Source organism: Phyllobates terribilis, unplaced genomic scaffold (assembly GCF_046119375.1).
Source record: "Phyllobates terribilis strain yellow unplaced genomic scaffold, ASM4611937v1 Scaffold_2__4_contigs__length_985480577, whole genome shotgun sequence".
Lineage (NCBI taxonomy): Eukaryota > Metazoa > Chordata > Amphibia > Anura > Dendrobatidae > Phyllobates > Phyllobates terribilis.
Genome location: NW_027362762.1, coordinates 480,829,925 through 480,857,750, shown reverse-complemented (window position 1 = coordinate 480,857,750; position 27,826 = coordinate 480,829,925).

Below are 27,826 nucleotides of genomic sequence, written 5' to 3'. Positions count from 1 at the left end.
TTCCCAGTAAAAGCTGCCAAAAATTAGGATGGAGCAACTTGCAATGCCCCTTACAAGAGCCATGCAGTACAGCATATTACAAACATAAGTCCCATTATTGGAGAGTGGGTGTCCCACAGTATTTGCTTATGCTTTCCCAGCAAAAGCTGCCAAAAATTAGGACGGAGCAACTTGAAATGCCCCTTACAAGAGCCATGCAGTACAGGATATTACAAACATAAGTCCCATTATTGAGGAGTGGGTTTCCCATAGTATTTGCTTATGCTTTCCCAGCAAAAGCTGCCAAAAATTAGGACGGAGCAACTTGAAATGCCCCTTACAAGAGCCATGCAGTACAGCATATTACAAACATAAGTCCCATTATTGGGGAGTGGGTGTCCCATAGTATTTGCTTATGCTTTCCCAGCAAAAGCTGCCAAAAATTAGGACGGAGCAACTTGCAATGCCCCTTACAATAGCCATGCAGTACAACATATTACAAACATAAGTCCCATTATTGGGGAGTGGGTGTCCCATGGTATTTGCTTATGCTTTCCCAGCAAAAGCTGCCAAAAATTAGGACGGAGCAACTTGCAATGCCCCTTACAAGAGCCATGCAGTACAGCATATTACAAACATAGGTCCCATTATTGGGGAGTGGGTGTCCCATAGTATTTGCTTATGCTTTCCCAGCAAAAGCTGCCAAAAATTAGGACGGAGCAACTTGCAATGCCCCTTACAAGAGCCATGCAGTACAGCATATTACAAACATAAGTCCCATTATTGGGGAGTGGGTGTCCCATTGTATTTGCTTATGCTTTCCCAGCAAAAGCTGCCAAAAATTAGGACGGAGCAACTTGCAATGCCCCTTACAAGAGCCATGCAGTACAGCATATTACAAACATAAGTCCCATTATTGGGGAGTGGGTGTCCCATAGTATTTGCTTATGCTTTCCCAGCAAAAGCTGCCAAAAATTAGGATGGAGCAACTTGCAATGCCCCTTACAAGAGCCATGCAGTACAGCATATTACAAACATAAGTCCCATTATTGGGGAGTGGGTGTCCCATAGTATTTGCTTATGCTTTCCCAGCAAAACCTGCCAAAAATTAGGACGGAGCAACTTGCAATGCCCCTTACAAGAGCCATGCAGTACAGCATATTACAAACATAAGTCCCATTATTGGGGAGTGGGTGTCCCATAGTATTTGCTTATGCTTTCCCAGCAAAAGCTGCCAAAAATTAGGATGGAGCAACTTGCAATGCCCCTTACAAGAGCCATGCAGTACAGCATATTACAAACATAAGTCCCATTATTGGGGAGTGGGTGTCCCATAGTATTTGCTTATGCTTTCCCAGCAAAACCTGCCAAAAATTAGGACGGAGCAACTTGCAATGCCCCTTACAAGAGCCATGCAGCACAGCATATTACAAACATAAGTCCCATTATTGGGGAGTGGGTGTCCCATAGTATTTGCTTATGCTTTCCCAGCAAAAGCTGCCAAAAATTAGGACGGAGCAACTTGCAATGCCCCTTACAAGAGCCATGCAGTACAGCATATTACAATCATAAGTCCCATTATTGGGGAGTGGGTGTCCCATAGTATTTGCTTATGCTTTCCCAGAAAAGCTGCCAAAAATTAGGACGGAGCAACTTGCAATGCCCCTTACAAGAGCCATGCAGTACAGCATATTACAAACATAAGTCCCATTATTGGGAGTGGGTGTCCCATAGTATTTGCTTATGCTTTCACAGCAAAGCTGCAAAAATTAGGACGGAGCAACTTGCAATGCCCCTTACAAGAGACATGCAGTACAGCATATTACAAACATAAGTCCCATTATTGGGGAGTAGGTGTCCAATAGTATTTGCTTATGCTTTCCCAGCAAAAGCTGCCAAAAATTAGGATGGAGCAACTTGCAATGCCCCTTACAAGAGCCATGCAGTACAGCATATTACAAACATAAGTCCCATTATTGGGGAGTGGGTGTCCCATAGTATTTGCTTATGCTTTCCCAGCAAAAGCTATCAAAAAATTAGGACGGAGCAACTTGCAATGCCCCTTACAAGAGCCATGCAGTACAGCATATTACAAACATAAGTCCCATTATTGGGGAGTGGGTGTCCCATGGTATTTGCTTATGCTTTCCCAGTAAAAGCTGTCAAAAATTAGGACGGAGCAACTTGCAATGCCCCTTACAAGAGCCATGCAGTACAGCATATTACAAACATAAGTCCCATTATTGGGGAGTGGGTGTCCCATAGTATTTGCTTATGCTTTCCCAGCAAAAGCTGCCAAAAATTAGGACGGAGCAACTTGCAATGCCCCTTACAAGAGCCATGCCGTACAGCATATTACAAACATAAGTCCCATTATTGGGGAGTGGGTGTCCCATGGTATTTGCTTATGCTTTCCCAGTAAAAGCTGCCAAAAATTAGGATGGAGCAACTTGCAATGCCCCTTACAAGAGCCATGCAGTACAGCATATTACAAACATAAGTCCCATTATTGGGGAGTGGGTGTCCCACAGTATTTGCTTATGCTTTCCCAGCAAAAGCTGCCAAAAATTAGGACGGAGCAACTTGAAATGCCCCTTACAAGAGCCATGCAGTACAGGATATTACAAACATAAGTCCCATTATTGAGGAGTGGGTTTCCCATAGTATTTGCTTATGCTTTCCCAGCAAAAGCTGCCAAAAATTAGGACGGAGCAATTTGAAATGCCCCTTACAAGAGCCATGCAGTACAGCATATTACAAACATAAGTCCCATTATTGGGGAGTGGGTGTCCCATAGTATTTGCTTATGCTTTCCCAGCAAAAGCTGCCAAAAATTAGGACGGAGCAACTTGCAATGCCCCTTACAATAGCCATGCAGTACAACATATTACAAACATAAGTCCCATTATTGGGGAGTGGGTGTCCCATGGTATTTGCTTATGCTGTCCCAGCAAAAGCTGCCAAAAATTAGGACGGAGCAACTTGCAATGCCCCTTACAAGAGCCATGCAGTACAGCATATTACAAACATAGGTCCCATTATTGGGGAGTGGGTGTCCCATAGTATTTGCTTATGCTTTCCCAGCAAAAGCTGCCAAAAAGTAGGACGGAGCAACTTGCAATGCCCCTTACAAGAGCCATGCAGTACAGCATATTACAAACATAAGTCCCATTATTGGGGAGTGGGTGTCCCATAGTATTTGCTTATGCTTTCCCAGCAAAAGCTGCCAAAAATTAGGACGGAGCAACTTGCAATGCCCCTTACAAGAGCCATGCAGTACAGCATATTACAAACATAAGTCCCATTATTGGGGAGTGGGTGTCCCATAGTATTTGCTTATGCTTTCCCAGCAAAAGCTGCCAAAAATTAGGATGGAGCAACTTGCAATGCCCCTTACAAGAGCCATGCAGTACAGCATATTACAAACATAAGTCCCATTATTGGGGAGTGGGTGTCCCATAGTATTTGCTTATGCTTTCCCAGCAAAACCTGCCAAAAATTAGGACGGAGCAACTTGCAATGCCCCTTACAAGAGCCATGCAGTACAGCATATTACAATCATAAGTCCCATTATTGGGGAGTGGGTGTCCCATGGTATTTGCTTATTCTTTCCCAGCAAAAGCTGCCAAAAATTAGGACGGAGCAACTTGCAATGCCCCTTACAAGAGCCATGCAGTACAGCATATTACAAACATAAGTCCCATTATTGGGGAGTGGGTGTCCCATAGTATTTGCTTATGCTTTCCCAGCAAAAGCTGCCAAAAATTAGGATGGAGCAACTTGCAATGCCCCTTACAAGAGCCATGCAGTAATCCCATTATTGGGGAGTGGGTGTCCCATAGTATTTGCTTATGCTTTCCCAGCAAAACCTGCCAAAAATTAGGACGGAGCAACTTGCAATGCCCCTTACAAGAGCCATGCAGCACAGCATATTACAAACATAAGTCCCATTATTGGGGAGTGGGTGTCCCATAGTATTTGCTTATGCTTTCCCAGCAAAAGCTGCCAAAAATTTGGACGGAGCAACTTGCAATGCCCCTTACAAGAGCCATGCAGTACAGCATATTACAATCATAAGTCCCATTATTGGGGAGTGGGTGTCCCATGGTATTTGCTTATTCTTTCCCAGCAAAAGCTGCCAAAAATTAGGACGGAGCAACTTGCAATGCCCCTTACAAGAGCCATGCAGTACAGCATATTACAAACATAAGTCCCATTATTGGGGAGTGGGTGTCCCATAGTATTTGCTTATGCTTTCCCAGCAAAAGCTGCCAAAAATTAGGATGGAGCAACTTGCAATGCCCCTTACAAGAGCCATGCAGTACAGCATATTACAAACATAAGTCCCATTATTGGGGAGTGGGTGTCCCATAGTATTTGCTTATGCTTTCCCAGCAAAACCTGCCAAAAATTAGGACGGAGCAACTTGCAATGCCCCTTACAAGAGCCATGCAGCACAGCATATTACAAACATAAGTCCCATTATTGGGGAGTGGGTGTCCCATAGTATTTGCTTATGCTTTCCCAGCAAAGCTGCCAAAAATTAGGACGGAGCAACTTGCAATGCCCCTTACAAGAGCCATGCAGTACAGCATATTACAAACATAAGTCCCATTATTGGGGAGTGGGTGTCCCATAGTATTTGCTTATGCTTTCCCAGCAAAAGCTATCAAAAAATTAGGACGGAGCAACTTGAAATGCCCCTTACAAGAGCCATGCAGTACAGCATATTACAAACATAAGTCCCATTATTGGGGAGTGGGTGTCCCATAGTATTTGCTTATGCTTTCCCAGCAAAAGCTATCAAAAAATTAGGACGGAGCAACTTGCAATGCCCCTTACAAGAGCCATGCAGTACAGCATATTACAAACATAAGTCCCATTATTGGGGAGTGGGTGTCCCATGGTATTTGCTTATGCTTTCCCAGTAAAAGCTGCCAAAAATTAGGACGGAGCAACTTGCAATGCCCCTTACAAGAGCCATGCAGTACAGCATATTACAAACATAAGTCCCATTATTGGGGAGTGGGTGTCCCATAGTATTTGCTTATGCTTTCCCAGCAAAAGCTGCCAAAAATTAGGACGGAGCAACTTGCAATGCCCCTTACAAGAGCCATGCCGTACAGCATATTACAAACATAAGTCCCATTATTGGGGAGTGGGTGTCCCATGGTATTTGCTTATGCTTTCCCAGTAAAAGCTGCCAAAAATTAGGATGGAGCAACTTGCAATGCCCCTTACAAGAGCCATGCAGTACAGCATATTACAAACATAAGTCCCATTATTGGGGAGTGGGTGTCCCACAGTATTTGCTTATGCTTTCCCAGCAAAAGCTGCCAAAAATTAGGACGGAGCAACTTGAAATGCCCCTTACAAGAGCCATGCAGTACAGGATATTACAAACATAAGTCCCATTATTGAGGAGTGGGTTTCCCATAGTATTTGCTTATGCTTTCCCAGCAAAAGCTGCCAAAAATTAGGACGGAGCAACTTGAAATGCCCCTTACAAGAGCCATGCAGTACAGCATATTACAAACATAAGTCCCATTATTGGGGAGTGGGTGTCCCATAGTATTTGCTTATGCTTTCCCAGCAAAAGCTGCCAAAAATTAGGACGGAGCAACTTGCAATGCCCCTTACAATAGCCATGCAGTACAACATATTACAAACATAAGTCCCATTATTGGGGAGTGGGTGTCCCATGGTATTTGCTTATGCTGTCCCAGCAAAAGCTGCCAAAAAGTAGGACGGAGCAACTTGCAATGCCCCTTACAAGAGCCATGCAGTACAGCATATTACAAACATAGGTCCCATTATTGGGGAGTGGGTGTCCCATAGTATTTGCTTATGCTTTCCCAGCAAAAGCTGCCAAAAATTAGGACGGAGCAACTTGCAATGCCCCTTACAAGAGCCATGCAGTACAGCATATTACAAACATAAGTCCCATTATTGGGGAGTGGGTGTCCCATAGTATTTGCTTATGCTTTCCCAGCAAAAGCTGCCAAAAATTAGGACGGAGCAACTTGCAATGCCCCTTACAAGAGCCATGCAGTACAGCATATTACAAACATAAGTCCCATTATTGGGGAGTGGGTGTCCCATAGTATTTGCTTATGCTTTCCCAGCAAAAGCTGCCAAAAATTAGGATGGAGCAACTTGCAATGCCCCTTACAAGAGCCATGCAGTACAGCATATTACAAACATAAGTCCCATTATTGGGGAGTGGGTGTCCCATAGTATTTGCTTATGCTTTCCCAGCAAAACCTGCCAAAAATTAGGACGGAGCAACTTGCAATGCCCCTTACAAGAGCCATGCAGTACAGCATATTACAATCATAAGTCCCATTATTGGGGAGTGGGTGTCCCATGGTATTTGCTTATTCTTTCCCAGCAAAAGCTGCCAAAAATTAGGACGGAGCAACTTGCAATGCCCCTTACAAGAGCCATGCAGTACAGCATATTACAAACATAAGTCCCATTATTGGGGAGTGGGTGTCCCATAGTATTTGCTTATGCTTTCCCAGCAAAAGCTGCCAAAAATTAGGATGGAGCAACTTGCAATGCCCCTTACAAGAGCCATGCAGTAATCCCATTATTGGGGAGTGGGTGTCCCATAGTATTTGCTTATGCTTTCCCAGCAAAACCTGCCAAAAATTAGGACGGAGCAACTTGCAATGCCCCTTACAAGAGCCATGCAGCACAGCATATTACAAACATAAGTCCCATTATTGGGGAGTGGGTGTCCCATAGTATTTGCTTATGCTTTCCCAGCAAAAGCTGCCAAAAATTAGGACGGAGCAACTTGCAATGCCCCTTACAAGAGCCATGCAGTACAGCATATTACAATCATAAGTCCCATTATTGGGGAGTGGGTGTCCCATGGTATTTGCTTATTCTTTCCCAGCAAAAGCTGCCAAAAATTAGGACGGAGCAACTTGCAATGCCCCTTACAAGAGCCATGCAGTACAGCATATTACAAACATAAGTCCCATTATTGGGGAGTGGGTGTCCCATAGTATTTGCTTATGCTTTCCCAGCAAAAGCTGCCAAAAATTAGGATGGAGCAACTTGCAATGCCCCTTACAAGAGCCATGCAGTACAGCATATTACAAACATAAGTCCCATTATTGGGGAGTGGGTGTCCCATAGTATTTGCTTATGCTTTCCCAGCAAAACCTGCCAAAAATTAGGACGGAGCAACTTGCAATGCCCCTTACAAGAGCCATGCAGCACAGCATATTACAAACATAAGTCCCATTATTGGGGAGTGGGTGTCCCATAGTATTTGCTTATGCTTTCCCAGCAAAGCTGCCAAAAATTAGGACGGAGCAACTTGCAATGCCCCTTACAAGAGCCATGCAGTACAGCATATTACAAACATAAGTCCCATTATTGGGGAGTGGGTGTCCCATAGTATTTGCTTATGCTTTCCCAGCAAAAGCTATCAAAAAATTAGGACGGAGCAACTTGAAATGCCCCTTACAAGAGCCATGCAGTACAGCATATTACAAACATAAGTCCCATTATTGGGGAGTGGGTGTCCCATAGTATTTGCTTATGCTTTCCCAGCAAAAGCTATCAAAAAATTAGGACGGAGCAACTTGCAATGCCCCTTACAAGAGCCATGCAGTACAGCATATTACAAACATAAGTCCCATTATTGGGGAGTGGGTGTCCAATGGTATTTGCTTATGCTTTCCCAGTAAAAGCTGCCAAAAATTAGGACGGAGCAACTTGCAATGCCCCTTACAAGAGCCATGCAGTACAGCATATTACAAACATAAGTCCCATTATTGGGGAGTGGGTGTCCCACAGTATTTGCTTATGCTTTCCCAGCAAAAGCTGCCAAAAATTAGGATGGAGCAACTTGCAATGCCCCTTACAAGAGCCATGCAGTACAGCATATTACAAACATAAGCCCCATTATTGGGGAGTGGGTGTCCCATAGTATTTGCTTATGCTTTCCCAGCAAAAGCTGCCAAAAATTAGGACGGAGCAACTTGCAATGCCCCTTACAAGAGCCATGCCGTACAGCATATTACAAACATAAGTCCCATTATTGGGGAGTGGGTGTCCCATTGTATTTGCTTATGCTTTCCCAGTAAAAGCTGCCAAAAATTAGGATGGAGCAACTTGCAATGCCCCTTACAAGAGCCATGCAGTACAGCATATTACAAACATAAGTCCCATTATTGGGGAGTGGGTGTCCCATAGTATTTGCTTATGCTTTCCCAGCAAAACCTGCCAAAAATTAGGACGGAGCAACTTGCAATGCCCCTTACAAGAGCCATGCAGCACAGCATATTACAAACATAAGTCCCATTATTGGGGAGTGGGTGTCCCATAGTATTTGCTTATGCTTTCCCAGCAAAAGCTGCCAAAAATTAGGACGGAGCAACTTGCAATGCCCCTTACAAGAGCCATGCAGTACAGCATATTACAATCATAAGTCCCATTATTGGGGAGTGGGTGTCCCATGGTATTTGCTTATTCTTTCCCAGCAAAAGCTGCCAAAAATTAGGACGGAGCAACTTGCAATGCCCCTTACAAGAGCCATGCAGTACAGCATATTACAAACATAAGTCCCATTATTGGGGAGTGGGTGTCCCATAGTATTTGCTTATGCTTTCCCAGCAAAAGCTGCCAAAAATTAGGATGGAGCAACTTGCAATGCCCCTTACAAGAGCCATGCAGTACAGCATATTACAAACATAAGTCCCATTATTGGGGAGTGGGTGTCCCATAGTATTTGCTTATGCTTTCCCAGCAAAACCTGCCAAAAATTAGGACGGAGCAACTTGCAATGCCCCTTACAAGAGCCATGCAGTACAGCATATTACAAACATAAGTCCCATTATTGGGGAGTGGGTGTCCCATAGTATTTGCTTATGCTTTCCCAGCAAAAGCTGCCAAAAATTAGGACGGAGCAACTTGCAATGCCCCTTACAAGAGCCATGCAGTACAGCATATTACAATCATAAGTCCCATTATTGGGGAGTGGGTGTCCCATGGTATTTGCTTATTCTTTCCCAGCAAAAGCTGCCAAAAATTAGGACGGAGCAACTTGCAATGCCCCTTACAAGAGCCATGCAGTACAGCATATTACAAACATAAGTCCCATTATTGGGGAGTGGGTGTCCCATAGTATTTGCTTATGCTTTCCCAGCAAAAGCTGCCAAAAATTAGGATGGAGCAACTTGCAATGCCCCTTACAAGAGCCATGCAGTACAGCATATTACAAACATAAGTCCCATTATTGGGGAGTGGGTGTCCCATAGTATTTGCTTATGCTTTCCCAGCAAAACCTGCCAAAAATTAGGACGGAGCAACTTGCAATGCCCCTTACAAGAGCCATGCAGCACAGCATATTACAAACATAAGTCCCATTATTGGGGAGTGGGTGTCCCATAGTATTTGCTTATGCTTTCCCAGCAAAGCTGCCAAAAATTAGGACGGAGCAACTTGCCATGCCCCTTACAAGAGCCATGCAGTACAGCATATTACAAACATAAGTCCCATTATTGGGGAGTGGGTGTCCCATAGTATTTGCTTATGCTTTCACAGCAAAGCTGCAAAAATTAGGACGGAGCAACTTGCAATGCCCCTTACAAGAGCCATGCAGTACAGCATATTACAAACATAAGTCCCATTATTGGGGAGTAGGTGTCCCATAGTATTTGCTTATGCTTTCCCAGCAAAAGCAGCCAAAAAATAGGATGGAGCAACTTGCAATGCCCCTTACAAGAGCCATGCAGTACAGCATATTACAAACATAAGTCCCATTATTGGGGAGTGGGTGTCCCATAGTATTTGCTTATGCTTTCCCAGCAAAAGCTATCAAAAAATTAGGACGGAGCAACTTGCAATGCCCCTTACAAGAGCCATGCAGTACAGCATATTACAAACATAAGTCCCATTATTGGGGAGTGGGTGTCCCATGGTATTTGCTTATGCTTTCCCAGTAAAAGCTGCCAAAAATTAGGACGGAGCAACTTGCAATGCCCCTTACAAGAGCCATGCAGTACAGCATATTACAAACATAAGTCCCATTATTGGGGAGTGGGTGTCCCACAGTATTTGCTTATGCTTTCCCATCAAAAGCTGCCAAAAATTAGGATGGAGCAACTTGCAATGCCCCTTACAAGAGCCATGCAGTACAGCATATTACAAACATAAGTCCCATTATTGGGGAGTGGGTGTCCCATAGTATTTGCTTATGCTTTCCCAGCAAAAGCTGCCAAAAATTAGGACGGAGCAACTTGCAATGCCCCTTACAAGAGCCATGCCGTACAGCATATTACAAACATAAGTCCCATTATTGGGGAGTGGGTGTCCCATTGTATTTGCTTATGCTTTCCCAGTAAAAGCTGCCAAAAATTAGGATGGAGCAAATTGCAATGCCCCTTACAAGAGCCATGCAGTACAGCATATTACAAACATAAGTCCCATTATTGGGGAGTGGGTGTCCCACAGTATTTGCTTATGCTTTCCCAGCAAAAGCTGCCAAAAATTAGGACGGAGCAACTTGAAATGCCCCTTACAAGAGCCATGCAGTACAGCATATTACAAACATAAGTCCCATTATTGAGGAGTGGGTTTCCCATAGTATTTGCTTATGCATTCCCAGCAAAAGCTGCCAAAAATTAGGACGGAGCAACTTGAAATGCCCCTTACAAGAGCCATGCAGTACAGCATATTACAAACATAAGTCCCATTATTGGGGAGTGGGTGTCCCATAGTATTTGCTTATGCTTTCCCAGCAAAAGCTGCCAAAAATTAGGACGGAGCAACTTGCAATGCCCCTTACAAGAGCCATGCAGTACAGCATATTACAAACATAAGTCCCATTATTGGGGAGTGGGTGTCCCATAGTATTTGCTTATGCTTTCCCAGCAAAAGCTGCCAAAAATTAGGACGGAGCAACTTGCAATGCCCCTTACAATAGCCATGCAGTACAACATATTACAAACATAAGTCCCATTATTGGGGAGTGGGTGTCCCATGGTATTTGCTTATGCTTTCCCAGCAAAAGCTGCCAAAAATTAGGACGGAGCAACTTGCAATGCCCCTTACAAGAGCCATGCAGTACAGCATATTACAAACATAGGTCCCATTATTGGGGAGTGGGTGTCCCATAGTATTTGCTTATGCTTTCCCAGCAAAAGCTGCCAAAAATTAGGACGGAGCAACTTGCAATGCCCCTTACAAGAGCCATGCAGTACAGCATATTACAAACATAAGTCCCATTATTGGGGAGTGGGTGTCCCATAGTATTTGCTTATGCTTTCCCAGCAAAAGCTGCCAAAAATTAGGACGGAGCAACTTGCAATGCCCCTTACAAGAGCCATGCAGTACAGCATATTACAAACATAAGTCCCATTATTGGGGAGTGGGTGTCCCATAGCATTTGCTTATGCTTTCCCAGCAAAAGCTGCCAAAAATTAGGATGGAGCAACTTGCAATGCCCCTTACAAGAGCCATGCAGTACAGCATATTACAAACATAAGTCCCATTATTGGGGAGTGGGTGTCCCATAGTATTTGCTTATGCTTTCCCAGCAAAAGCTGCCAAAAATTAGGACGGAGCAACTTGCAATGCCCCTTACAAGAGCCATGCAGTACAGCATATTACAAACATAAGTCCCATTATTGGGGAGTGGGTGTCCCATAGTATTTGCTTATGCTTTCCAAGCAAAAGCTGCCAATAATTAGGACGGAGCAACTTGCAATGCCCCTTACAAGAGCCATGCAGTACAGCATCTTACAAGCATAAGTCCCAATATTGGGGAGTGGGTGTCCCATAGTATTTGCTTATGCCTTGCAAGCTAAAGCTGCCAAAAATAAGGACGGAGGAACTTGCAATGCTGGCACCCTGGTGGTATAGTGGTGGTGGAGGCTGAGGATAAGGAGAAGAAGTTTAAACAGCCGAAACGAGGAAGCGTATACCCATGTGTGGGTGTGAAGCGGTGCATGTGAATACACCTCCCGAAATAACACAGTGGATTTGACTTTATGTTACTCCGCTGTCATTTGGTGGTGATGAGAAGTCTGGCCCAATCCAGCCCTTGTTCATTTTGATAAGGGTCAGCTTGTCAGCATTGTCAGTTGACAGGCGAGTGCGCTTATCAGTTATAATTCCCCCAGCGGCACTAAAAACACGCTCCGATAACACGCTAGCGGCAGGGCAGGCCAGGACCTCCAAGGCGGACAGAGCGAGTTCATTCCAAGTGTCCAGCTTGGATACCCAATAATTAAAAGGCACAGAGGAATCACGGAGGACGCTGGTACGATCGGCAAGGTACTCCCTCACCATCTTTTGAAACTTTCCACTCCTTGTGAGAGTACCCCGCGCCTCAGGGCCTGTAAGCTGGGCGGGTGTCAGAAAACTGTCCCAGAACGTTGACAGTGTTCCCTTGCCTCTGCTGGATTGGAGTTGCATCTCTCTCGCCTGTACGCCTTGGTTGGGCAACGAACTGTGACCTCTACCGCTAGCGTGTTCAGATGGGAATTTTTTTAAGAGTTCTGCAGCAAGGGCCTTCTGGTATTGCCCCATTTTTGTAGACCTCTCCACCTCAGGAATAAGAGAGTGAAAGTTCTCCTTGTAGCGGGGGTCTACAAGTGTCACCAACCAGTAATGACTGTCACCCAACATTTTGACAACGCGAGGGTCACGGTTAAGGCAGCGTAACATAAAGTCAGCCATGCGTGCCAGACTGGTAACGGGCAAGATTTCCGTGTCCTCACCAAGATGACGACTGACCATGCTCTCCTCCTCCTCCTCCTCTTCCTCCTCCCCCCTGTACTCAGGCCACCCACGCTGAACCGACGGTATGACACTTGTACAGGTACTACCGTCTACAACGCATGATAGCAGCTCCTGTTCTTCCTCCTCCTCCTCCTCCTCTCCCTCATTGTCCCCCAATGCACGTTGGGATGAGATGAGGCTGGGCTGTGTGTAATCGCCCGCTACGGCTTCTTGATCCATCTCATCATACTCTGGCTGCAATGCCTCCTCTTTAATTCTCTGCAGAGAGCGTTGCAAAAGACAGACAAGTGGGATGCTGACACTAATGATGGCGTCATCGCCACTCACCATCTTGGTGGCCTCCTCAAAGTTTGTCAGGATGGTACATATGTCAGACATCCGTGTCCACTCCTGAGGTCTTATGTGTGGAGTCTGACCTGAATATCGACGGCCTTGTTGCAGCTGGTACTCCACAACTGCTCTCTTCTGCTCACAAATCCTTTGCAACATGTGGAGGGTAGAGTTCCAATGTGTGGGGACATCACACACCAGTCGGTGTGCCGGAAGCTGCAAACGCTGCTGCAACACAGCAAGGGCGGCGGAAGCTGTAGCCGACTTGCGTAAATGAGCTGACAGGCGGCGTACTTTCACGAGCAGATCTGTCAACTCGGGGTACGATTTAAGAAACCGCTGAACCACGAGGTTAAGCACATGAGCCAGGCATGGTATGTGTGTGATCTCAGCTAGCCTCAGAGCCGCCACCAGGTTACGGCCATTGTCACACACGACCATGCCGGGATGTAGGTTCAGCGGTCTCAGCCACAGATCTGCCTGCTCTTTCACAGCTGTCCACAACTCACAAGCAGTGTGAGGTTTATCACCTAAGCTTATGAGTTTCAGCACAGCCTGTTGCTGCTTGGCGGAGGCAGTACGGCAATGCTTCCAGCTTGTAACTGATGTGATATCTGAGATGGAGGCTGAACATGAGGAGGAGGAGGAGGAGGAGGATGCACAGGAGCTGTACACTGTGGGGGCAACTCTGACTGACATAGGGCCCGCAATCCTCGGTGTGCGGAGGATGTGTTCCGTCCCAAGGTCTGACTGGGTCCCGGCTTCCCCTATGTTTACCCAGTGTGCCGTCAGAGAGATGTACCGTCCCTGGCCACAAGCACTTGTCCAATTGTCCGTTGTCAGGTGGACTCTCCTAGTAACTGCGTTGTTGAGGGCACGGCAGATGCTTTGGGACACGTGCTTGTGTAGTGCGGGGATGGCACACCAGGCAAAATAGTGTCGGCTGGGGACCGAGTACCGAGGGACGGCCACCGCCATAAGATTGCGGAAGGATTCCGTCTCCACCAGCCTAAAAGGCAGCATTTCCAATGCAAGCAGTCGTGAAATGTGCGAATTTAGGACTGTGGCCTGTGGGGCGTTAGCTGCGAATTTCTGCTTTCGCTCAAAGGTCTGGGATATGGACAATTGAACTCTGCGGTGGGACGTGGACGTGGACGTTGATGCTGTTTCTTGAGAAACTGCCATAACAAGTGAAGACTGAGAGGAGGGGGCATCTTTACATGCAGTATGGACAGGGGATTGCCTTGCACACACAACAGGGGGTTCTATTGCACGCACAACAGTGGAAGAAGCAGTGGTGACACCCGCTGACACTGGTCGTGGACCCTGGGTTTCGCCCCACAAAGTCAGGTGCTTTGCTGCCATGTGCCTGATCATGCTGGTGGTGGTCAGGCTGGTAGTTTTGTCACCCCTGTTGATGCTGGCATGGCAGGTGGAACATATGGCCTTTTTGGGGTTATCAGCAGAGTCTTTAAAAAAATTCCAGACTCTGGAAGACCTACCGCTTGTACTGGCAACGTCCCTCGTGTTGGTGTTACGGGAAACGGTTGCCTGCCTTCTGTCTGCGGCCACCACACTGCTTCTTCCTGCCTGTTGAGGTACTCTGCCTCCCTCCCCCTGTGTGCTGCTGGCCTCACTCTGCATGTCCTCCTTCCACGTTGGGTCAGTTACTAGATCATCCACCACCTCCTCCTCTTCCACTTGCGCACCACGATCCTCCTCCTCACTTCCTGGCAATTGTGTCTCGTCATCGTCCACCTCTTGTGACAGATTGTCAACGTCGACTTCCTGTGGCCGTGGCTGTTCAAATATTTGGGCATCGCAACATGGGATCTCCTCTTCCACCACTTCAAGCGTATCAGGCGAGTGGCCCAAATATGGAAATGGACCAGTGAACAGCTCTTCAGAGTGTCCAAGTGTGGGATCACTTGCTGTCTGACGACACTCGGCATGGTGGGAGGAAGGAGCATCAGGGTGAGGAGGAGTATGCGGTCGAGATTCACGGCTACTAAGAGTTGACCATGTGGAAGACAGACCGGAGGTGGTGGTGCCCAGGTAACTGGAAGTATTATCTGCTATCCAATTAATAACCTGTTCACACTGATCATTTCTCAATACTGGTGTTGTTCTGTGCTTCCCTAGTAATTCGGTCAAGAAGTGGGAGCGAGAAGATGTGGCTGTTGGTTGAGGCACATTTTCACCTTGGCCACGGCCCCGTCCTCTGCACGAACCATCACCAGAACGTCCACTTCCACGTCCCTTGCCACGCGCCTTGCCCATTGTAAATGAAGTAAAATAGATTACACTTGCACTATCAATGTAAAAAGGGTAATAAAGAGTAGATTAGAATCGTGGAAGAGGAAAACCACAGTTATTGTTTACTGGGGTATACCACACTTTTTTAAATAGAGATATTTGCGGCTGAACAGTGAGTGACACACTCAAACTGCTTTTTTTTTAGATACCAAAGGCCCAAAACTGGATAGTACAGCGATTTGACCCGTGGAACTGCGAAACCACACTGGGATGTTGGGCCTACACAAGACTATTTTCAACAGATATATTTTTGTGTCACAACAGTCAGGAGACACTACTGTTTTTCTTTAGGGAAAAAACTACCAAAAGCTGAATAATAGAGATTTTTTACCGTGGGATGGCAAAACCACAGTTATTGTTTACTGGGGTATACCACACTTTTTTAAATAGAGATATTTGCGGCTGAACAGTGAGCGACACACTCAAACTGTTTTTTTTTTTAGATACAAATGGCCCAAAATGGATAATACAGAGGCTTGAACCGTGGAAGTGCAAAACAACACTTCTGTTTCTCTAGCCTACACCAGACTATTTTCAACAGTTATATTTGTGTCTGAAAAATCAGAGACACGCTTTTTTTTGGGGGTGGGGGGGACACACCAAAAGGTTAATAAGACGGGTATTTGTACAGTGTGAAGGAGGAAAAAAAAAGGAGGATTTAGATGAAAAAAAAAAGGATTTTTCCTGGCCCCCGACACCTGGTGCTAAGTCCAGCAATTTCAGCAACAGGAGCACACAGGACTGTAATGCAGCGTTTGCTGGTATAACCACTGTGTCTCCTATACAGCCTGCCTGCCTGGTATCTGGGATGGATATTAGTCCTGAAAAGGACTGTCTGTTTGTTCTGGCAGCCTTTACAGACCCTACACTAACTATTTCACAGTTTATATCTCTCCCTAAATCAGCAGCGCTATCCCTACACTGTCTAATCCGGAGCGACTGTGTCAAAGATGGCGGTGCCCCATTTTAAATACTCGAGGTGACGCTGTGCGGCCAGCCAATCACTGTAATGCCCACAACCAACATGGCTGCAGCATTACAGTGACTGGCTGGCAATCCCTGCATGTTCATTGGCTCTGTAAAGAGCGCCAAACATGCAGGGCGGAGACCCGAGCTCCCGCCCGAGTAACCCGGAAATGCTCGGTGCTCGCCGAACATCCCGAGTAGCGTGATGCTCGGGCGAGTACCGAGCAGTGTCGAGCATGTTCGCTCAACACTAGTCATAATCTAAATTCCTTTTCGGTATATCTTTGGAGTATGGATAGAAACTGGAGGAAACCCACGCAAACACGGGGAGAACATACAATCTCCTTGCAGATGTTGTCTTTGGTGGAATTTGAACCCTGAACCCCAACGCTGCAAAGCAACAATGCTAATCGCTGAGCCATCATGCTGCATGTTTGACCTACATTTCCATTTCTGCAATATTTCCAGAATAATATACAGTGGGGAAAATAAGTATTTGATACACTGCCGATTTTGCAAGTTTTCCCACTTAGAAAATATGGAGAGGTCTGTAATTTTTATTGTAGGTACACTTCAACTGTGAGAGATGAAATCTAAAAATAAAAAAACAGAAAATCACATTGTATGATTTTTAAATAATTAAACAGTGTTTTATTGCACGAAATAAGTATTTGATCACCTACCAATCAGCAAGAATTCGGGCTCTTACAGACCTGTTAGTTTTTCTTTAAGAAGCCCTCCTACTCTGCTCTCATTACCTGTATTAATTGCACCTGTTTGAACTTGGTACCTTTATAAAAGACATCTGTACACACACTCAATCAATCACACTTCAACCACTCCACCATGGCCAAGACCAAAGAGCTGCCTAAGGAAATCGGGGACACAATTGTAGACCTGCACACAGCTGGTATGGGCTACAGGGCAATAGGTAAGAAGCTTGGTGAGAAGGCAACAACTGTTGGCGCAATTATTAGACAATGGAAGAAACACAAGATGACTGTCAATCTTCCTCAGTTTGGCTCTTCATGCAAGATCTCACTTCGTGATGTAAGGATGATTCTGAGAAAGGTCAAGAATCAGCCAAGAACTACATGGGAGGACCAGGTCAATGACCTGAAGAAAGCTGGGACCATAGCCTCAAACATTACCGTTAGTAACACACTACGTCGTCATGGAAAAAAATCCTGCAGGGAATTCAAGGTCCCCCTGCTCATGCCAATGACCATCTGAATGATCCAGAGGAGGCATGGGAGAAGGTAATGTGGTCAGATGACACCAAAATATAATTTTTTGGTATCAACCAGTGGCGTACCGCGCGACTGCTATGGGGCCCGTGAGCCGGGGGGCCCCATAGCAGTCCAGGGGTGGACATACCGCCGCCGGTGCAGCTGCGCCGGGTCCCCACCATGCAGCTGAACCAAGGGGCCCGCAAGGTGCAGCTGCTCCCTGCACGCGGCGGTCAGGGAGCGATCCCTACAGTTCTGCTGCTGTCAGGAGGAGAATAGCAGCAGAGCTGGAGGGTCCGTCCTCTGCTTCCTCCCTGACCCAGGCGCGGGCAGCTTGATGACGTCATCATGCAGCGCGCGCCTGGGTCAGGAAGAAAGCTGTCGGCAACCAGGAGGATGCTGCTGCAGGGGAGCGAGCTGAGGTAAGTTGTTGTTTTTTTTTACTGAAATGCTGGAGAGGGGAGGTGGGGGGAGAGCAATGGTGGGATGGTGGGGCTGGGGAGAGGAATGATGGGGCTGGGGAGAGCAATAATGGGGCTGATGGGGCTGGGGAGAGGAGTAATGGGGCTTGGGATAGGAATAATGGGACTAATGGGGCTGGGAAGAGCAATAAATGGGCTGGGGAGAGGAATTATGGGGTTGATGGGGCTGGGGAGAGGAATAATGGGATGGTGGGGCTAGGGAGAGCAATAATGGGGCTGATGGGACTGGGGAGAGAAATATTGGGGCTGGGGAGAGGGCTGATGGGGCTGGGGAGAGGAATAATGGCGTTGATGGGGCCAGGGAGAGCAATAATAGGGTTGATGGGGCTGGGGAGAGGAATAATGGGGTTGATGGGGCTGGGGAGAGCAATAATGGGGCTGATGGGGCTGGGGAGAGGAGTGATGGGGCTTGGGATCGGAATAATGGGACTAATGGGGCTGGGGAGAGGAATGATGGGGTTTATGGGGCTGGGGAGAGGAATAATGGGATGGTGGGGCTAGGGAGAGCAATGATGGGGCTGGGGAGAGGAAAGATGGGGCTGGGGAGAGCAATGATGGGATGGTGGGGCTGGAGTGAGCAATAATGGGGCTGATGGGGCTGGGGAGAGGAATAATGGAGTTGATGGGGCTGGGGAGTGGAATGATGGGGCTGGGGAGAGCAATAATGGGGCTGATGGGGCTGGGGAGAGGAATGATGGGGGCTGGGAAGAGCAATAATGGGGCTGATGGGGCTGGGAAGAGCAATAATGGGGCTGATGGGGCTGGGGAGAGGAATGATGGGGCTGGGAAGAGCAATAATGGGGCTGATGGAGCTGGGAAGAGCAATAATGGGGCTGATAGGGCTGGGGAGAGCAATGATGGGGATAGTGGGGAAGGGGAGAGCAATGACGTGTTGCTGGGAGAGAGCAATAATGGGGGTGCTGGGAGCGAGCAATGATGGGGGTGCTGGGACAAAGCAATGGTGGGGGGCTGGGAGAGAGCAAATATGTGGGGCTGGGAGAGAGCAATGATGGAGGTGCTGGGACAGAGTAATGATGGGGGTGCTGAGAGGAAATTATAGGGGTGCTGGGAGAGCGCAATGATGGGGGTACTGGGACAAAGCAATGATGGGAGTGCTGGGAGAAGCAATGATGGAGGTGCTGGGACACAGCAATGATGGGGGGCTGGGAGAGAGCAATGATGGAGGTGCTGGGACAGAGCAATGATGCGGGTGCTAAGAGAGAGCAATGATGGGGGTGCTGGGAGAGAGCAACGATGGGGGTGCTGGAAGAGAGCAACGATGAGGGTGCTGGGACAGAGCAATGACGGGGGTGCTGGGAGAGAGTAATGATGGGGATGCTGAGAGAGAGCAATGATGGAGGTGGTGGGAGAGAGCAATGACGGGGGTGCTGGGTGAGAGCAATGACGAGGGTGCTGGGAGAGAGCAATGATGGGGGTGCTGGGAGAGAGCAATTATGGGGCTTTCACTTTGCTTTTACTGTGAAGCCTTGTATGTTTTCCGTGTGCACATAGCCTTACAGTTAATTGGGGAGAGTCACAGAGACTGAATAATTTATATTATTAGCAGGTGGAGATTATAGTTAATGGGGGGCACAGTGCTACTTATCACTTTAGATTTTGATTACTAAGTGGCTAATAGTATATTAATGGGGGGAGGGTTACATATCTGTGTTCGAGGACACAGAGCGGGGGAGACACATGTATGCATACAATATGTGACCTTGTTATTTTCTAGGCTGGAGATCATCGTGACAAGACGAGTCATGGCTGGGAGATGTCGACATGAAGGTCTGACCAGATGGAGAAACTGGTTCTGATCAGATGAGACGTCAGCGGTAAGTGCCTGGATCTAAGAGGGTCAGAGAATTTCCTGTTCTGATTTGATTTTGAGGATTAGAATAGGACATGCTCAATGCGTCAGTAAAACAGGGCAGCACACTGACACTGCACACAGATGCAGGAATGTAGCCTTATTATGTATAGCACAGTCCCTTAGTATATAGTGTACTCACTTATTATGTATAGCACAGTCCCTTAGTATATAGTGTACTCACTTATTATGTATAGTGCCATCCTTAGTTATATAGTTTCCTCTTTTATTATGTATAGCGCCGTCCCTTATTATGTACCATCCTCTCTAGCGGCTCACAGTTGGGGGATCATACTGTGTTGGGGTCAGCATACTTTACCCTGGGAGTTGAGGTAGGGTACAGTAGGGTCATTATACTGTGCATGTGGAGGAATTCCCCATGGGGGTTTCATACTGTGTTTGGGGGGCCCTTTTATTGGCATCACACTTTATGGGGCAATGAAAGAAAGATCTAGGATGTCAGCAGGAGGAAAATTACTATGTAAAGGATGGAAAGTTGTGAGATCTGATCTTTGGTGACCCCGACAATTATTTAATTTTTTTTTGGGGGGGGGGGCCCAATTAGAGCTTCTGCTATGGAGCCCCATGATTTCTATGTACGCCCCTGGTATCAACTCCATGCGCCGTCTTTGGAGGAAGAAGAAGGATGAGTTCAATTCTAAGAACACCGTCCCAACTGTGAAGTATGGTGGGGGCAACATCATACTTTGGGGTGCTTTTCTGCAAAAAGGACAGGACAACTGCTCCATATTAAAGGGAGGATGGATGTGGTAATGTAAGGTGAGATTTTAGCCAACAACCTCCTTCCCTCAGTAAGAGCATTGAAGATGGGTTGTGGCTGGGTCTTCCAGCATGACAAAACCTCGAATCACACAGCCAGGGCAACTAAGAAGTGGCTCCAAAAGAAGCATTTTAAGGTCTTGGAGTGGCGTAGTCAGCCTCCAGACCTGAACCCAATAGAAAATCTTTGGAGGGAGCTGAAACTCAATGTTGCCCAGCAATAGCCCCAAAACGTGAAAGATCTGGAGATCTGTATGGAGGAGTGGGCCAAAATCCCTGCTGCAGTGTGTGTAAACCTGGTCAAGAACTGCAGGAAACGTCTGAACTCTGTAATTGCAAACAAAGGTTTCTGTACCAAATATTAAGTTTGTTTTTTTATTGTATCAAATACTTATTTCATGCAATAATATGCAAATTAATTATTCAAAAATCATACATTGTGATTTTCTGGATTTTATTTTTAGATTCTGTCTCTCACAGTTGAAGTGTCCCTACAATAAAAATTACAGACCTCTCCATTTTTTGTACGTGGGGAAACTTGCAAAATTGGCAGTGTATCCAATACTTATTTTCCCCATTGTACATGCAAGGCACAGGATCATTATGATGATTACTTGGAGGCCCTGAGTACCATCGCAAGGCTACTGAGTTGGCAGACACAAGCAGAGCTGTATTTGGCATCTAAGGTGCCCTAGGCACTTCACGTGGTCATTCCTCTACTAGTAAGTCAGACTAAAAGTGCCCATACCCTTTACATATTAAAGGCCCGCACATATAGACTAAAGTCGGCCAAACATGCCGATATGAGTAGATTGCTACTAATGAGGGTCTATGGAGAGAAGAGGGGAAGAAAGAGAGAAGATCTAGAGGTACACACAGACATTCTGCGCAAGTTCTCCTGAAACGACAAGTACACTTATGAGGACCAACAGTCTTTTCCTATCTCAGTACTGGGAAAATCTGTCTACACAGAATACAGATTTTACAGCTTTTACATTTGAAATGAGATTGAAAGATTAGTCCAGCAGGAGAAAGAAGATTTCTCTTAAAATATATATACCCTTCAGGTGCTTCACAGGAATTTTTGGAATGTGGAAGAAAAAAAATGAACATTTAACTTTTTTCACAAAAATGTTACTTTATACCCATTTTTTTTATTTTCGCAGGGGTAACGCTCCCAGCACATAGTACCATAGTACCGGGTGTTAGCTGTGGCAATCAGCTGACACCCGGCGGCAATCGCGCCCGCACAGCCTGTGTGCGGGCGAAATCAACAGGGCGTATTAATACATACCTGGCTCTTAAAGCCCAGGGCGCAGGTACGTATTAGTACGCCCTGGGTTATAAAGGGGTTAATGATGTATTTTTTATTTTTAGATTTATTTCTAATTATTTTCTTATGTGCATGCCTTTACTCATTTATTTATTTTCCATCCATTCCATTGTCTGATCCATGTATCAAACTGGGCGAGTGATGTCATCAATTTGGTCTCCTTCTGATGCATTGACTTACTCATATATTTACTGTGGAATGCATCTCTCACTTCTCTGCCCGCTCATGGAACGCATTATACAGGGTGATCCAAAAGTAGGTGGCCAGAAAATAATAACATTTATTTTGATTTATATATAAAATTATATTTACTAACACAAGCATAACATTGACAATTACATTTTATTCTGAACAATAATATAAAAGCCCTTACATTTTATCAACACAGGTGCTCAAACTGTTTTCCATTACAATTTGCACAGCTTTGAAGTCTGCCTCTTACGCTTCAACAAACTTTTTTGCACAAGTCTCTTTGGGTATTAATTTCTTGAAATGCATCTCTTATGTAATTTTTCAAATCACTGACACTTATTGGTTTTCGACTATAAACTTTGTGAGGAATGAAAAGTGGAGTCTGATTGGTTGCTAAGGGCAACTGAGCCAGTTTCACTTTACACCGTGTTTGATAAATCTCCCCCTTCATAACCTTATTACACTTTCTGTTCACCTACTTTTGGACCACCCTATATAATGAAGTGGAACTCACACGTCACGGCGGTTCCGCATATATGCACATGCACGGTTGACCACATCTGGTCTCTTACGTTTCGCACAGTCCTGTTATACTCAGCTGATGCCGTTTCTCTATTATCTTGTAAGTGTGTATTTGCTATATATACCCCTGACTTGACAATTGAGAAACTACCGATGACAAAGCTACCATGCGGTAGTAATATGCGTGGGCAGTGGTGTACCGCCAATGGCGTCAGCCCATGCGTCCGCTTTGGGGTCCGCGAGTCGAGGGCCCCCTCTACCCAGCATCTTACTTTCAACTGTATCGGCATCCTGGTCCTGGATTTCATACAGTTGAAACCAATGATGGGACAGGAAGCCGTCAGCTGACACTCTCTCTCCCATCATTCCACCTCTGCATCTGAGCTCTGTGACATCTCAGCACAGAGCGTGCAATGATGTCACTACAGCACACCCTCTGTGCAGAGGGTCAGAAGAGACGGGAGCAGCGGTTGAACAGGGAGAGGTATTTTTTTATTTTTAATGTGGGGATGATAATACTGTATGGAGGACTATCTGGGGCCCACAACACTGTATAGAGATCTATTTTGGGCTCATAATAATGTATGGAGAAATATATGATGCCCATTATACTCTATGGAAGACTATCTGGGGCCCATAATACTGTATGGAGGACTGTCTGGGGCCCATTATACTGTATGTAGGACTATCTGGGGCCCATAATTATGTATGGAGCTATATATGGGACCCATAATTATGTATGGAGGGCTATAGCAGATACTAGATAATCTGAAATGGCTGCAAAAATGCAATTGTGGCGCCCTGCTGCGCATTGGTGCCACAGATCCCAGAGGGGTGCATGGATGGACTTCTCCACAAGAGGCCCTCATAGCATTCACACACCTCCACCCTACCACATCAGACCACCAGAGGGAGCCCGGATAGGGATATATATACTGGAGGGTGGAGTTAGGCAGTCAATCTGCTGCAGCCAGAGAGGTTGTCAGGTCAGTTCAGACTCAGTGAGCTCAGATTAGTGAGCCTAGGCATGCCGACGCCAAAAGAGCGGCGAAGCGCAGTGTGCCTGCTGCAATGTGAAGCCTAGTGAGGGCCCCGAGCGTGGCCGAAGGCGAGTGGAAAGAGCGTAACATAGGGGGCAGAGGAGCTTTACCCACTCACCTCAAAACCATTTACCGGACACCGGGTCCGCGTCTGCAGGGATTCCTTACGCCCAGCAGAAACAACCGGAACCCCTGGCGAACTATATGTCCCAGGAACACCAAAAGCTGACTGTTATACCAGGGTCAGGAGTCACGGAGGCCCAAGAGACCGGGGAGTGTGATCTCCAACAGAAGGCCCTACCACCAGGTCAGCCGGTGCAAGACAGAGACCAAGTTAGGCCTAGCTCCAGGCAGGTCAGAAACTTATCAAGGAAAGGCAAGGAACAGGAGGCCCCACACCCGCTCACTGGGGAGGGTCCCGATATGCACCCTTCGCCCTACAATGACCTGGATCGTGCCTGAAACACCACCAGTAAAGGTACTGAAGTGAACTCCGGTGTGCGTGCCTATTCTTTTATCCTTCCTCTGACCCGGCTGGGTCCTCTCTGTCCTGCATCCCTACACTTATGCTGCCCTGAGGCCCCACTCCACCTGTGGGGAGCCGCACCAACTAAGCTGCCTGAACACTGGCCTCAGAGGACTGTCGCAGCGCTGTTGATCCTCACCAGACACCACAGGTGGCGTCACGAACATTCCCCTATCCCATATAACTTTCCCCCTTTCTTTTTAAGAGTGACCCCAGGGTACGGGCCCGGGAGCCGACCACCGCGACATCCCCCAAAGTCAGGCAACAACAAGGCCCGGGTGCCGAGTCGTCCCCATCCCCTGGGCGCGTCACAATTAACACAGTCCATTGTTGGGGACCAGTTGCCATGGATGTTGTCGTGCTTCAAGGAACAGTCTCAGCAAAATCCCTTCATTAACAGTTCTATATTGAACTTCTTAGCAATAGAACCACAAGTCCCAGCATGATATATTCACTCCTTGATGCAGCAACTCTGAGGTCACATCAGGATCCAGCTTGGGGCTACAGCATTCAGATACCTGGGAGCACATGCAGTGGGTGGCAGGATCCTCCTCTATGATAGGCCAGGCTGCAGTGGACATCTCTTGGTAACTTGGCTGGCCTGCAGACATGGTACAGCTCAAGGGTTCGCTCCTCTCCTCACACACTGAGCTGCTGGGCTGGCAGCACTCACTCTGTACCTCTATCCGTGCACTCCAGGGAAAGGTTCTGTTCAGTCTGCCATGGAGGATTAAACATGTTTCCTTGACCAGCTACCTCCTTCTTCTCCAGCTTGCTCAGCAAATCAATCTTTTCGTCTGCTACTCCTCCTTTTCCAGGTTGCAAATAGGAGCAAAGTTTTCTGGGAGCTCTAGTCCAAGACAATGCGGGAAAAGAAGTATTAATGACTGATGTTGTAAAACTCTGTTTGTACCTAGATACAGCCTCTGCATACCATGCTCCCCCCCTGCAGGAGTTACTCACATATTGTTTCTTTTTTTCTTATCTGACTGAAAACCATTTCTCAACATAACACCAGGTCGCATGTCACTACTGTGAGTAGCCTACATGGCCTAAACATGCTATCATAGCCTGCAGCATGTCTGGACTAGTCTCCCATCAAACACATCTGGAACGGCATTGGCAATCGCAACAGAAGCTGCCAGCAGTGGATCTTGATGATTTGAGTGTCCAAATGCATTCAATGTTGCAGAGCATTCCTCAGACAACTAATAATAACCTTATTGATAACATTTTAAGGTGGCACATTAGTGCATGTATTTCTACATGTGGTGCTCATACTTAGGGCTCGCTCTCACTTGCGATTAAATCGGACGAATGCAATCCAATAAAAAATCGGATTGCATTCGGACCAATTTAATCCCATGAGTGTGTGCTCAGTGGCATTTTTTTTTTTCAGCACCGATTGGATTGTGATCGGGCTGGAAAAAATCACTGACATTCGGCTCATGCTCGCAGCAGAGCTGGAGCCGAATGTCATTAGCATATCGCATCGGATGCCATAAGCTAGTGGGACCCCAGCCTTTTAATGAACAATTCGAATTGTTTTGAAATCTCGATCCCGTGATTTCCATCGCTCCAAGACTTTTCCTTCTTGGTGTTGGAATTTCGATGTTAAAGAGTGTATACTGTTGGAAAGGGGACTGATTATAAGGCTATGTTCACAATCAGCATTTTTGCAGAGTTTTATTGCTGTTTTTTAATGCAAATTAAGCTCTGCTTTTTATGGTACCAGCAAAAGCTAAGAGATTTCAGAAATCACATGCAGACGCTTGTTTTTTTCCTGACTGAATCTGAGAACTTCAGTGTTTTTGAAATCTGCAGCATGTCAGTTCTTTCAGTGTTTTTGGAGTGTTTTTTCACCTACCGAAAGCAATGACAATGTGAAAGAACACTGCAAAAAATGTCAGTGTTTTTGGGTGCATTTTTTCAAGCGTTTCTGGGGAATAAAACTAAATTTATTAAACATGTATTATAGACTAAGCACACATGTAATCCACACCCAAAAATGCTACAAAAAAACACAACAAAAAACTGAAAAACGGATATTTTGAATGGAGCGCTTACATTGCCAAGAGAGCAGATTTTGGCTGCAGAAAAAAAGCGCAGCAAAAAAGATGCCTGTGAACATAGCCTAAGATTCTCTGGATTGTCAAATTATGAATTAAACTGTATTTAGTATTTTATTCTAGAAAAGCAAAATAAACTTCTAGTTTTTTGCTACTTTGGGAGGAACTGAGGCTTTAAATGTCATGTGGGTGGAGGTATATCTCGTAATAGGGAATTTATATACTGAGAAACAGTTGAGATGAAATTTGGTAAAGCATTGTGGTCTCTCAACATCCTGTCCTATAGAAGCTAAACCTTTATACAATGAATGTTACCATAATATATCATCTCAAAAGTGAAACATATTTATATATTCTCTTTGTAATTGATAATATAATAATATTGTAACACAACCATTTAATAACTACATCTCACGTCTAAGACCACATTCACATGTTCAGTATTTGGTCAGTATTTTACATCAGTATTTGTAATCTAAAAACCAGGAGTGGGACAATCAGAGGAAAAGTATAATAGAAACACGTCACCACTTCTGGATTTATCACCCACTCCTGGTTTTGGCTTACACATACTGAGATAAAATACTGACCAAATACTCTACATGTGCACGTGGCCTTAAATAAACATTTATTCACCATTACTTACACCTGTTCACAACCATTATATCCTCAATGACAAAGGATTGTTACTATAAGGGCTTGTGCACATGATCGCTCTTGGACAAATGTTATTTAAAGGGGCAGTGCAGATGGCCGATTTTTTTTATTAACTGATTCGGTGTGTGAAAAATATTGCAGGATGCACAGTTTTTCTCCAGAAAATCCACCCATTCAAGTCTATGGGTGCGTGAAAAAAAATCTGATCTCACAGTATAGCATCTGTTTTTCATGGATGCATTGCAACTCTGTTACATAGGAAACTGTAAATGGTCTTGTAAATGGTTAATAGCAGCTGCTGTAAAAAAACGAATTGCATATAGACTGTAGTGTACATGGATGACAAATGAGAAAAAACAAAAAGTCCCACTTTTCTGGATTTATCTCAACAATTTTTTATATTGTCATGTGAACCTACCCAATTAATCTTTTCTAGAAAAGATGGGGGCAAAATACAAAACGAAGACACAAATGACCAAATTGTAGGCTTTGTTCTCAAAACCAGGATAAATACCACTGAGATGAACTTCTAATACTTAGAAGTATTAAGAAAACTGTCCACAAATTTAGGGCAAAAGTTGAAAAACAGTCATGCACTATGTCAGACAAGTGGAGTTTAGCAGATGACAGGCCGTCTGAGATGTGTGTCACACAGCAGAATTCATTGGTTTTTTTAACCATAGTGGTTTACATAAAGTACTTTTTATCATTGCTCAACACTGAAATAATACATGCATGGAGCGGGCTCACATGATTGGGCCCCTATTTTA